Raw genomic sequence first — 15,416 nt, forward strand, 5'->3', positions numbered from 1 at the left:
TCGCTAAACTCGACAAGCTAGGAGTTCCCAGCTCGCTCGTACAGTGGCTTAAGTCTTACCTAACTAATCGCACATACACCGTGAAAATTGATAAGCACATGTCCAAAGAAATAGTCAGCAGCTCGGGTGTGCCACAAGGAAGCAATATTGGCCCGCTTCTCTTCATATTGTTTATCAACGATGTTACCCTGGCTTTACCTCCCGACAGTATCAGTCTGTTTGCCGACGACGCAAAAATTTTCTCGCCTATTCACAACACAGGCGATTGTACATTCCTGCAAGACTGCATCGAAATTTTCTGTTCGTGGTGCAAGCGTAATGGACTGACTATCTGCATCGAGAAATGCTACTGTGTGTCTTTTAGTCGATGCAGGAGCCCAGTGACTGGGACCTACTTCATGGACGGCACTGCAGTTAATCGACAGAATCATGCCAAAGACCTGGGCGTTCTGCTTGACTCTAGTTTGAACTTTAAACAGCATATCGATGACGTTGTAGCCAGAGGAAATCAATTACTTGGCGTGGTTATCCGGACAACTAATGAATTCCGTAACCCCATGTGCATTAAAGCTGTGTACAACTGCATCGTTCGTTCGGTTCTGGAATATTCGTGCGTAGTCTGGAGCCCAACTACCGCTTCTTCAATTGCTCGACTTGAGGCGATTCAACGTAAGCTCACGAGATATGCCCTACGCCTACTTCCCTGGCAGGATCGCAATAATCTTCCTCCGTATGCTGCGCGGTGCCGTCTTCTAGGCCTTGAACCTCTTTCGGTTAGAAGACGCAATGCACAGTGCTCTTTCATCGCTGGATTGCTAAATGGCTCTATCGACTCATCGCCTTTGTTGCATCGAGTCGATATCTATGCACCATCCCGAACACTTAGGTCTAGAGAAACTCTACGGCTCGCTCAACCCCGTTCCAGTGCTGGTCGGTCTGACCCTATGTTCCGCATGTCGGCTGTCTTCAACACTGTCTCGGATTGCTTCGACTTCGATATCTCAACTCAGTGCTTCAAGGAACGTCTCCGGCTTTTGCCGTGGCCGCAGTGAATTGCGATGTAAATCTTATTTTTGCTATGTATTTTTTTTTTTTCTCAATTGAACTGTTACATCTTAATTAGGCCATACGGCCCGTTGAAGATTAAATAAATAATAATAATAATAATAATAATAAATTATTTGATGTATAGATATTTTATATATATATATATATATATATATATATATATATATATATATATATATATATATATATATATATATATATATATATATATATATATATATATATACATAAGTTTTTGCATGGTACTGCAAGTTTTTGCATGGTACTACAAAAGCCACCATGATCACGAAACTCGCCCTTTATATTCTTTACCCCTCCAAATTTGCTCCATCGCATCCTCTGCTTAGACTATACTTAAGATAGAAAGGAAAATGGGAAGGCTGAAAAAAAAGTAGCAAAAAACTGTTTCCGGAAAAAACAAGACGCTTATAGATGGTTTACTGAAAGATCCCAAAGAACGATACCTGAATGAAACGACGGCACTGTAATATGAAACGTGAATATTTTTGAAAATGTGAAAGAAAGACTTACATCATCCGATGTATAGACGTATGAGGTAAAGTGCTGCCTATACCATGCACTGGAAGTGTACTAGAAGCAGTGAAATAAATCGATAGTACAAGAGCCCCATCAATATTGCGTTGAATCAGCCGGTTCAGGCTTTCAAAACGCTTGCGTGCGCTGAAGTGATTGTTTTTGTCAAAGTTTTCTCTACCTACAAAGAAGTATAATAATGCAATATAATCATGAAAATGAGTCAGTCTAAATTGAGATTGATTCGTTCATTGCTCGATCTCTTTCACTACTGGCTTCTTAGTCGCTGACTTCAAAAACTTTAATTTAACTCCATGTACGTATATAGTTTGTCAAACATCATCAATAAAACAAGTCAGCTGAAAATGTTAAATTATTATTATGTTAATGTTAAATAATCATAATTTTCTTAAGTCTTCTTTTTTGTTTGTTATCTAACTCTTCAAAAAAACCACAGAAGTCTGGCATCATAAAACAATGAAAAAATTAATAATTAATAAACCAATCAATGTTATAAAATTGAGTGTATTTTGTACATTGACTAACAAATTCTAAACTTGTTCAATATCGTGTGAATCTTCTTCTTCTTTGGCTCAACAACCGATGCCGGTCAAGGCCTGCCAACACACTTGTGGGGTTGGCTTTCAGTGACTTTTATTGATTTCCCCCCATAGCAGGATAGTCAGTCCTACGTATGGCGGCACGGTCTATTTGGGGCTTGAACCCATGACGGGCATGTTGTTAAGTCGTACGAGTTGACGACTTTACCATGAGACCGGCTTAAAAATCGTGTGAATAAAGTTTTTAAATCTACGGCAAGACCTCGGAATATCTTAGGACAATTTAACTGGACTGGACCTACCAAAAGCCTTGTATGGACTTGCTATTGACTTTATCCTAAACAAATTCGAAAAAAACAATCATGCTCTTGGTTTATATATTTGGTTCTTTACGTGAAACTCTTCGAAATTTTTGTTAAACTTGACTCTTTCGGTCGCAAAGTTTTCCGACTGCTACCATAACCAGTTATTCAAAATATGTGTCCATAGCAAATATTAACGAATTCGTTGTTGACAGCACTGCTTCTAGTCGACAAATATATTTTCAATAGCAATCTTTCTTCTGCTCATTCGTTAGGATTTTAGACAAACTCATTAAAAACAAGCAACAACCTAAGTTTCTTTTGCTTTTGTTCTAAAACTAAAACTTGTTTTTAAATCGAAGTACTCACTAAAAACTTGTTCCACTAAGTAGAGGCAATGTAATAAGAACGCTGTTTACTATCTACGAATGTGCTCGTATTGTCATGCAAAACATGTGACTATCAATAATTCATATAAATAGATATATTACACTTATTAAAACTATTTCTAAAGTAGTGTTAGAGTATAGACGAACATTTTAATTGTCTCACAACAGATTATGAACCAGAACCATAGTAATGTTTCGTTAGATTGGTTTGATTGAAATGCATCGTTATTTGATTTAACACTTCAACGTTACTAACCTAAGCCGTCATGCCAGGCAGGTTTTCGGGAGTTATTAAATAATACGAAGTCGGATAATCAGTCCTTGCTACGGGGAGACGGTTCATGTGATGCTTGAACCCACGACGGGCGTTCTGTAAAGTCGTGCAAGCTGACGACTGTACCACGGGACCGTGCTGATTTAATACTATACCGTCATTTGAGCGTAACTACCAGCATTTAAAGATTTTCAGACATTGCTGAATAAAAGCAACGGAATAATTTCTTATGGAGAAAATGGAAAAAACATTCTTTTCATTAAGTAATCCAACCGTTTCATCCGGTAGAATTGGTCGATATCGTTAATTTCAAAGTTCCGTGCCACTGACCGAGCTCCCTCTCTCTGTATGTAAGCCTCTTTCTATAAAAAGAAATTTCAAATATTTGACCCTTTCCATGGTACATAAATTCAGAAAGTTCTCTATCAGTATGCACCCTTTTACATAGGTTTGCAAAACTATACCACGAAGCACCATAATCAAAGTTGTGTGTGTGTGTGTGTGTGTGTGTGTGTGTGTGTGTGTGTGTGTGTGTGTGTGTGTGTGTTATACAGACAGGATACTAAAATTAATTTCCACGTGTTTGAATTTTTCAAAACGTGTTTGAATTTTTCCACGTTTTCATTTACGAGATCTTGTATCCTTTGAATTATTGCAAAACTAAGTTGCCGTTAAACTGTTACAGCAATACTCCATCGAAAGTATGTCAAACTGGCGACCAACGTCGATTTTGAATACGGTTTGCGAGAATATTTAGAAAAATGCTTAAAGACCTGCAAACCAAAAAAATCTTTTTTTTTAAATTGTTTACATGTGCTACATTTTCCAGAGACGACTAATATCTCTGTGTTACAGACAGGTCTTGCCCGACAACGATTGTTGTTTCCAGGAAGAAGAAGAGCATTTACAGTCAGTCCAAAAAGTATTCGTCTTGCTGATTATTTTGTAGAAAAAGGTGAATTATGGCCGCAATAGGCATGGGTTACCAAAAGTAATGATGAGGTTTGATAAAGGGACCATCAATGCACATTTATTGCTAAAAATAAGCATTAAAATGGTGCAATAGCAACCAAAATTCATACAAAAAACTTTAAAAAAGTCGTTTGAAGGGTATGCAAAAAGCATTCGTTTTTAAGCTTTTTACTCATTTACGCTGGCCAAACACTACATTGACATGAATTAATTTTATTTCTATCAATCTGCTAGTGACTTCGGTCCAGTGTTGTTAGCGGTGGCGTTCTTTGACATGAAATTGCCTACTTTGACATGATTTGAAGCTTCGCATTCACTTTTCACTCTTTCATTGTACAGTCACGTCAAAAAATGTGGTTTAATTCGACGACATTTTTTGGCGACATTCATTCAACTTTCATTTTTGAGTACACTAGATCTCCTTCTCCTATGTAACACTTTTTTCTTTTAAATTTGTTTACTTCAGCAAGAAGACACTGATTTTCGCTCTGACCAAGTAAAAAAACTTATTTTTTCAGTCCTTTACGATTGTTAAAGGGTCGAGTCAGCTCTGAATTCACAAGATGAATGTCAATTGACATTGAAACTAGTGATGTATTGTTGGAATCGCATCCACGGCTCAAAACCCTTTCCGCTCATCGCTACTCCGATTATGACCATGTTTCATAAGGTATATACAGTTTCACTCGGTGCCATCCAGAGTCATACGGAACCGTTGGAGTCGTCGTTTATCGCACTGAGCGACAAGTCTGCAGTCATAACTGGATCCGGTCGTTCCCACTGATGTTGACGATCCCAACGTCTCCGACTGCTGAATAGGCTTCAGTTGGTTCCGGATTGCTCCGAACGGATCTGCACGATACCGACCTTAGAATGTTACATCTTTGACGCCGATTGGAGGTAGCAATTGGCAGAGTTTTATGAAATATTAGCATCGAAACTCAAGAAACATTCGTTAATTTAACATACACTTGTGAAAAATGTCGTGATCATACCATCATTTAAAAAATCTGTTAGTATCAAATTTGTATAACACATTGAAAGCGTTTGTTGCCAAGTTTAAATTATTTGCAAAACCACATTTTATAAGACGAATTAATGTACTTTCTAACCTCCCCAAAAATCAAAACCAAGATAAAAGGATTACATTTAATATAAAATGATTTAGAGTAAGGATTAAAATAATCAAAATGTAGAAGCCCTGCACTACAAAGCTTCTTAATAGATTCGTCTACATAACCCATATCTTCGTTCGCGAATCTATCCTCTTCCATCAGAAACAAGTGCTCCGCATGAAAAATCCTGCGATGGATAGCTTGGTTAGCTGGAAAAAGATTCGCCAAAGGTTGCTAGACTTCCACTACTTGAGTCAAAAAGTGTGTTCTTCTTCTTTTGGCTCAACAACCGTTGCCGGTCAAGGCCTGCCTCTGTACCACACTACTTGTGGGTTTGGCTTTCAGTGACTTATTGATCCCCCCATAGCAGGATAGTCAGTCCTACGTATGGCGGCACGGTCCATTTGGGGATTGAACCCATGACGGGCATGTTGTTAAGTCGTACGAGTTGACGACTGTACTATGAGACCGGCTAAAGTGGCAAAAAGTGTGTTAAACAGATCTTTTCTAGCCAAATTAAGCTGTAAAAATGAGGCTATTGAAAAATATCCTATTTTGATAATAAAGATAATGGATATTGTATGTTACTTTGAAAGTACATTAAATATTGTCTCACATAAAGAAAAGATTAAGTAGAAACATCACATCGCAAATTTGTTAAAAACAAACGTTTCCAGATTTGAAGTGAGGAATGCAAAAAGTCAGTTTAACATTACTGATCTGAAACATTTAATATAAATATTGGGGTAGGAGAAGGTAGGTAAAGATGAACACATTGAGAAAAATGGTAAAAAATCAGGGATTTATAAATACAACGACCTTGAACAAGTGCATACATTATTTTACACTCATATTTTATCAAAAAAAGATGTTGAAACTTTTAAGTTTCTATCGCTTTTTATATTTTTTTCATGAATTAATATTGGAAATCAACGTTGGAAATTAAACGGGCTTATAGTATTTTATCATATCCTATTGCTTTCCGTGTCCTGGTACGTATATAAACCAATACTAGGCCAATTGTAACGACGGTTCATTCAGCCAAGAATTTAGGAATTGTAAGCGCCGCTTGTAATATTTGTCGAAGAATGCATAATTTAAAGCATTTTTGAAATATCACGCAGCTGACGTTGTTCTAGCTTCCAGAACAACAGTCTAGAACTTCCTTTTAGGAAATTACTCCGTGAAAAGTCCACGGCCCCAGCATATTTGAGGGATTTGTTAAAAGTTAAAGCCATTTTTCCAACATGTCAAAGTTCAACTTTTTTATATTTGTTGTTTCTAAAGTTGTCCAAGTTGTGATGTTAATGAATTTCTTGAAGCGCCTCATCAGCGTCGAACGAGCATTAGCATAACGAATATTTGATGAAATCTGTTCATCACCAATTGATATAAGAAGAAATATAAATCAACAAATTTGGTGTCCTTCATTCCCTACGACAGAGTGTCCGTCTTTCCCGCTTTGTTGACAGGATGTTTAAACCAACAGGAAACATGATTTTTAAGTGCTTTCATTCTCGTTCTTTTGTCAGTTTTTGCTTAATAATCACGACAATTCAGTCATGTAATAAAACTTTCGAAAATAAAAGCGATACAAGTAACAGAGCTTAAGATCCGCAGTATGTAATCCACAAGGGTACGCTCGATTGAAAAATTTGTTTTGTCCGTGAATTTAACCAATTTTGTATATATTATGCCAAATTTTTTCCTCAAATATGTTGTTTTACTTTAAGTTTGCATGCTGCATTGTAATTTTTTCGAAAATTACCTTTTTCATGCATTTATGAGAAGTGTCCATCTTACCCGCAGTGTTCGTCTTTACCTACCTTCCGCTATATTTTTTATTCTCAACATTACGGCTCGCGAAACACTAAACATGTGTACTTGCGGCCCTCAGATGAAACGAGTTTGACATAGCTACTCTAACGCAAATATCTAAAGTTATTGAGTGAACTAAGGCAAAGGACCATTTTGTTTTAAACAACCGTTTAAATTGACTTTTTTTAAACAATTGTTTTGATTATGTCTGTAAAGATAAGTCAGTTTATAATAATAATAATAATAATAATAATAATAATAATAATAATAATAATAATAATAATAATAATAATAATAATAAAAACAACAACAATAATAATAATAATAATAATAATAATAATAATAATAATAATAATAATAATAATAATAATAATAATAAAAAACAACAACAATAATAATAATAATAATAATAATAATAATAATAATAATAATAATAATAATAATATAATAATAATAATAATAATAATAATAATAATAATAATAATAATAATAATAATAATAATAATAATAATAATAATAATAATAATAATAATAATAATAATAATAATAATAATAATAATGATAATAATAATGATGATAATAATAATAATAAAAATAACAAAAATAATAATAATAATAATAATAATAATAATAATAATAATTATTATTATTAATAATAATTATTATTATTATTATTATTATTATTATTATTATTATTATTATTATTATTATTATTATTATTATTATAGAAATGAATTATTATCGAACACTTGTTCTTCAAAATAAAACTAATTCTTTTTCCTACAATACTTATTCTTCCTGAAAATAAAGGTGGAAGTATAGCAGCTGTGTCAAACTCATATTTTATCATAGGGCCGCATCAACACATTTTCAATGATTCGCGGGCCGCAAATTTGGGAATAAAAAATATACCTAAATATTTATATTGTACCTAAATAAATATTGTTTAAAAACATTATTGTTCAACAAATTGACTTTTTGGACTCCTCGCTTCAAATCTGGAATCGTTTCTTATTTACAAATTTTGCGATGTTATTTTTCATTGTGCTCTTTTATATTAAAAAAAGTTTAATATACTTTTAAAGTCACATGCAATTTCTTTTATCCTTATTATTAAAATAGGATATTTTTCATTAGTCGCGTTCTCACACGGCAGTTCTCTTACCGCAGGACTCCACACAGCATAACACGGAGCGCAACATAACAACTGACAGCTGCCGAACTGTCGGTCTTCGCAGTAGGATCACCGACAAACCGACGTGACACTGGCGTTACAAAAGTGTCCCACACGAAAGTACTAGTGAGGCGATCACTTCTGTCAAAGTAAGCTCTGTTCACGGCATCTTAGATTTAAACAACTTTTCTAAATACAAATTGCAAAGCAAGTGTTAGGCAAGATTTTGTGAGAATTATTGGTCAAAGCACCTAGAAAAAACATTTTAAATGTTTCCAAATCAAAACAAAAGATGTGAGTAGTGAATAAAACAATGCGCATTGGAATTTGGGAAGAAAAACAAAAATCAAGTTCTGGAGTTTCTCGTCTGTGTCAGTGTAGTAAGCGAATCATTATAGAGATGGCGCTAGTGTTTAACGTATTTTCGAACGAAACGAAACGAAATAAGGAGACAACTTTTGAAGCTCATTTTGATCAAAGTGTCACGTCGGTTTGTCGGTGGTAGGATGGTAGCTTTTGTACGAGGAATGAGCTGCCTACTAAGGATATTCACAATATGTTACCAGCAAAGAAACGTTTTCTGAAGCGTTTGGCAGCTGTCAGTTGTTATGTTGCGCTCCGTGTTATGCTGTGAGGAGTCCTGCGGTTAGAAAATATCGCTCAACCCCACTATTTCGCTGAGGTAGGGGGAATCTAGCAGCCTGTTGCGAATCTTTTTCAAGCAATCCGAGCTATCCATCGCTGGATGAATAACAAAAATATTTTTTTGACAGATCAAGAGAAAAATTGTAATAAAACGTGTTTCAACATTATTCCAAGTTCCAAGTGCTCTGATGGTATATGCATTTCGTATAACAAGTACCCGTATTTTACGAATATTTTTGTTTAAATTACGATAATTTTGTCTGACGAAGATCTATAAAGATCGGCAAACCTTTTTTTGACACTTGAAGGGAGATGATTCGCGAATTGAAGTATGGACCGTGTGAGCTAATCTATTAATAAGCTTTGTATTGCAAGGCTTCGGCTTTTTGGTTATTTTAATCCTTAATCTAAATCCTTTAGTCTTAAGTGTAATCATATCATTTTGGTTTTCATTTTGGGGAGGTTGAAAAGTACATTAATTCGTCTTGCAGAATGTGGGGTATAAATGATTACAATTTGGCTACAATAATTTTTATTAACATTTATGGTGGCATGAGTATGAAAAAAAACAGATGTGGCTCCAATCGAACATCAAAGATGTAACATTCTAAGATCGAAGCCGTGCAAATCGATTTCGAGCCGTGCAAATCGATCGATTTCTCACTGCAGATTAGCCGCTCTGTGCGACAACCGATGACTCCAACGGTTCCAAATGGCTCCAAACGGCTCTATAGGCTTTGGACGGCACCGAACAGAACTGTAGGTTTGATTTGGCCGGAGTCGGAATAGCTAAGATCGGAAATGGTTTTGAGCCGTGGATGCAATTCTGACAATCCATCACTAGTTGTTGCAAAGTTTAGTAGTGTGTGTATCAAGTTATTTTCATTCCTTTTTCGTTTGTAGACAGTTGACACAAATCTATTTTTTCATACAGAATGTGCAATTGAGTGTGCCCAAAATTATCATTATATTCAGAATTTCATCAAAACATAATACGACTGAGTTTGCATTCGATTCAATGTTTGTTAAGGGTCTCGATTGTACGATTGTATAGAATAAGTTTTATGAGATGTTATGGATAAATTCATGTTAGTTTCGAAAAACATACCAACAAAAGGATTGTTCTTCTCTGGAAAATGTAATACACTTCGACAAATAGTAATAACAGATTTTTGGTTTGCAGTGCTTTTAGTAATTCTCAAAATATTCTCGCGGGCCACATTCAGAATCGACGAGGGACGCATGCGGCCCGCGGGCCGCCAGTTTGACACACCTGAAGTATAGGATAGAGTTGGTTGTCTTTTTTCTATATAAAAAAATACACTCCTAAAAAAACTCCTCTGTGAGCTCAAATTGCTATTTTGGTCTGTCAAAGAAACGTTGTTTTGATTGTAAATACTTAAACATAAACAAGAGAAAAGAAAAAAACGATCTTCTACGGGTGGAGCGTTTAGCTCCAAACATACAAACGTGAGCATAAGTAGTGTGCCAGTAATGATCATTTCTAATAGATGACATAGTACGGCAGGAGAAATGGTGATGATATTTCGTTTCTTTTTCACAATTTTACTGTTTTTATCTGCTTTTTTCAATCTCCTATACAACCTAGATGCAATCCTTCATTTGTAGACCCAAATGTATCTCATAAGAAAATGAGTATGTACATCACGTATACATTCTCTTTTCAACAAAAAATATACCTACATAATTAGAAAAATACTTTTAAAATATACACACGAGCTTGAAACACAAAATAATGGAAAAGTTTCTTGGTGAGTATTTATGGTATTATTATATCTATATCTATAATATTATATCTATAATAATCATCTACCACCATACATTATTTATAATAAAAAAACCAAAATTGTATTTCAGTATATAGACCAGCAGACTAAGAGTCCAAAGCACTTTAAATAATATAATGCTTGAATATCTCACTTTCCGTTCCCCGGCGTTGGGATATTAAGGCGAATTTTAATATTTAATTTTATATTCTACCCATGCCTTTCTTCTTCAGTTTTAAAAATGATCAACATTAGGCGTAAAGGTGAATATCTCGCATGCCCCATTGACTGTTACATATTAACATCGCATTTAGTTAGAATTTATGCAAACATTAAGGTTATTTAATGTGTTCTTTTGATAAGCATTAAATTATAAAAAATGCCTGTATAACCTATTGTGTTCTTCATATTCTTCTTTATTGTATCACAAAACATCCTCTACGTATGACTGTATTACAACTTGGTGAAAGACGTAATTTAGAAAACTTATGTGTCTAAAATCCGTCACTAGATCGTGTATAACCGGAGAAACAGACTAAAAAGCTAAAATGAAGTGTATTTGAACTATTTTTTATATTACTATACAATAAAAAAGGAACTTATATTATTAATTGCTTTCAAGTTAAGCACAAATTCAACATTATGTGTAATAGTTAAAAAAATACATACATTTTAGTAGTTATACTTTGCAATTTTCACGAATGTTTACCGGTTAGAAATAAAACAAAATTGCACTTTGACCTTCATAACACTTGTAAAATGTAAAAAAAATAGGTCACAACATAAGTGGATCGTATTTACATAGTTTCCTGAATAGTCGTTATATTCGAAATTTTTTTTACTGTTCGCGGTTTGTATAATACTAACTAAGTAAGTAAGTACTTAAAACTCACATGACAATATATTGATAACAACGAGCAAAACCAATGTTATCTAATGTCAAATTTATTAGATCTCATAATATTGATATTATACAGTGAACCCTCTCTTATTTGAGAGGCGATGGGACTGTCGAATAAGAGGGGTTTTCAAATTACAGAGGTTTAAAGTGAATGAAAGGTCCATACAAACCAGAAAGAGACAGAACATTTAGTATGCAGCCTTAACTGTTGCTATAGAAAACTGCGAACAGAATCGCTAATTTGAGCATACATCTTTCAATAACCATGGCAACACCATACTCAAATAAGAGGGACACAGATTTCAGAGGTTTTCCAAGTTAGAGGAACAAAAATGTACTGGAAATCAAGGGACTGTGCAAAATGTTCAAATAAGAGAGGTTTTTCAAATTGGAGAGGTGTCAAATAAGAGAGGGTTCACTGTATTTAAAAAATGAAAACAAATTAAGATATTCATAACCATAAGTATATCAAAACTATTAATTGATCAACTTTTCAAGTTCTCAAAAAAATCAAACGGATGTTTTTGTTTTTCAATAGCTAAAAAGGGATCTTCAGGAGTTTCAAACTAAAAATGAATTTTCGCCGTCGGAATTCATTCATGATCTGTAAGTACCGTCGGATATTGGAACACCTACCTTTAATCCACTTTCATCAAGAGCGCACTATCTGTAATGCGAACATGGTGGTAAATGTTAAAAGAATATTACAACATGCTAGGGATTTTAAATATTTAGATGTATTTAAAAATGTTTAAATGGTTTTGTTAATCATGGAATGTTTTTATCCAAGACATTTTCGAATATTAGGATTCAAATAAAAGTAACACATCCTTCACTTCTTTACAAAACTCAGATCTAGTTTAACTTGAATTTAGGATGTGTAGAAGAAAAATTAATTTAATTTAGTAAGAATGGCCCATCGAGGTAGTTCTTACATATTGAATTCAAGATTGAAATATCTATATTATAATTGAACAAACCCAAGTTTACATTCAACAATATCGTGCGATGTTGTTTCATGATCTTCAGATTAAAATACCACAGTCAGAAGCGAAATGAAACTACGAAAATGGGAAATACATGTAACAAGCTACATGATTTGTCTTGATCAAATTTTCCCCATATTTGTACAGAAGAAAAAACAACATAAACTGTCCGTACATACTGCGCAAGATAAGAGTGAAAGGTCCGATTACATGATTGCGAGAGTAGAATAAAGAGAACCCAAATCATTTGAAACACAAGACAAAGAGAGGCTCTGTATCAGCAAAAGAAAGAGTGAGATATATTTATATATATATATATATATATAGACAGATAGAAAGAGAAGAAAGAGAGTGAGCGAGAGAGAGTGAAAGAGAGAGAGAGAGAGAGAGAGAGAGAGAGAGAGAGAGAGCAAAAGCAAGAGAGAATTGCAGTGTGTGAATTGTCACTTGTGTATGTATTTGTAAAATCTACTTTGGAAAAAGAAATATGGCTGGCATGATTTTTTTCTTGGCTGCTGGTGTGTGTGCAACCAGAAAAGCATTTCATCCATTCGGAAAATGAAAGTTTCAGGGGTAGGAATGTGTGTTCAAAATATGTCCTTAAACTACACTTTCAATGTTATAAATTTTCAACTAGGAAGATTTACATGGGGCTAAGGGAGGTTTAATCTGGATAAATTTAAATTTATGTAAAACAATATAGCAATTGAAAACTTTTACAAACATTTATATTGCGTAAAAAAATACACAGAAAATTCAATAGCAAGCCCGCCTTGATAATATTTCTTTTAAGTTGAATAATTGTAAGCTGTCGTTGACGTTTTAAGCTTTAACAACTTACCATTAAAAAAAACTACAAAATCCTGTAAGACTTTACATAATCTTTTTTTCGGATCTTGTAATGCTTGAAATTCACTTTACCCAAGTAATTTTTTTTTTTTTTTTGAGAACACGCACACTAATTCACATGCCTTTTCAACACAATATGGCCTCCGATACCGCCCTGCATCCGAAGCAGCAATAATACCAAACAAGTGTCTCGACCAATCGCAGCAGTCTCCGAGTTTCTTCACTTGAATAAAACGGACAGCGCATGTGCCTCTTCATCTTTTCTTTTTTATTCTCCGATGAACAGCTACCAACCAGACCAATCACAGGAATTGCGCAAAAATACCGCTTGCCATTGAAAAGGTGAATGAAGCCAGTAGCTTCTACAAAAAAGCGCGGGACTTTGTGAATGTCACAATGCTGGCACAACTATGATCATTATTATTCGAACTATAATTAGAAACAAGCATTGTGATGGCTTCGCTTGCTTACTTGCGATTGATTTAGGTATCATGCCTTTTGCTAACCATAAGTTCGACAATATCTGATTATAGAATCAGATAATCTATTTTAAATAAACCACTCAACGTATCCAACCTTTTCTTCGGAGGACGTTCTGCTTGAAATCGTTCGAACGGATAGATGCCTTGCCATCTTTAGAAAAGATAACCTAACTGCATTTCCGTCTCACCACATATTACAAGCGCCATAATCTGCATATTTCAAGATATATTTAGGAGTCCAATTTGCACCACCTTTACTATTTGTATAGACAATATTTGTACAAGTTTATGTGTAGTTTTTAGTTTTTATTGGTAGTTTATTGTAGTTAATGTCAGGCATGGGTTCAAGCCCCGAATGCGTCGTGCGTGACTGCCGTGAATAACTATCCTGCTATATGTAATCAATAAGTCTCTGAACGCCAAGTCCACTAGTGGTACAGGCATTTCTAAGCGACAACGGTTATGGTGCCAAAGAAGAAGAAGGATTTAGTTTTTATTGAAAGTTTAATGTATGGTATGAATTAATCGATATTTTAACTATCAAAAGCAAAGGCAAAACAGCATCCCCCTCCCTTCCCCCACCCGTTTCCGATAAGATTTAGCATCTTTTTAGAATTAGCAAATTCTTACACTATTTAATAAAAATCATCTTTTGAAAACTTCAATACATACAATTCATGTGTCAAAATCCTCGAAATTCAAATTTTAAAAATATATCGTTCCGGTGCTCCTCTCTCAATCAAATAAAATCAAATTTTAGTTGTAGAGAACTGTTGAAGTTGTGTTAAATTTTTATTTCCTTAATTATCTGAATTGAATTACATTTATGATTCAACTATCTGTACTTTGTGAGTAATATTTAGCTGCTATTTAATATTTTATCTATCGCCAGAGCCTTTATCAAGGCCTATAATGAAGGCAACCTAATAAATGTATAGGCCCTTCTGACATTTTTGTTCACCTCCATAGCATTATATGACGTAAAACGACTATTGCACGTGTTTTTGATGCTGTCTCCTCTGCCCAAATAATGGAATTGTTTGGCTTGTGTATTGTAAGGTGAGTCGATTGTTACTTTTCTGTTGGCACATTCAGCAAATACCGTCAGTGTGGTTGTGTTTAGGCACAAAGTATTCACGCACTCTCGTAAAAACTTCCTACTGTAAATTGCTCGTAAAATCCTCTCATTGCTCAGAAATAAACCATGTTCATGTTGTGCTCCGTATGAGTATCGGGGTTTATCAAAATGGTAGCACTTTTTACACCCTATGGTAATGTCATTTACTGCAAGATTCCACACTACAAACTAAGGAATATTCAACGATTCATTAAATTTAGCTTTCACTTATCCAGACTAATACCAGAGGCAAAGCTTGCAAAGGTCTAATCTAAAAACAGTCTAGGGTAACTGTACCAGTATTCGGCTGTGTACCTGTTTTCGGCAGGATAATTAAAAACGTGTAATTACGCAAAAACGCGTTGAAAACTGTCGCAACACATATCTTTTAAATAGAGATATACTCATTTGATATTCATATACGAAATATCACATTATTTCCT

Source organism: Anopheles merus, chromosome 2R (genome assembly GCF_017562075.2).
Source record: "Anopheles merus strain MAF chromosome 2R, AmerM5.1, whole genome shotgun sequence".
Lineage (NCBI taxonomy): Eukaryota > Metazoa > Arthropoda > Insecta > Diptera > Culicidae > Anopheles > Anopheles merus.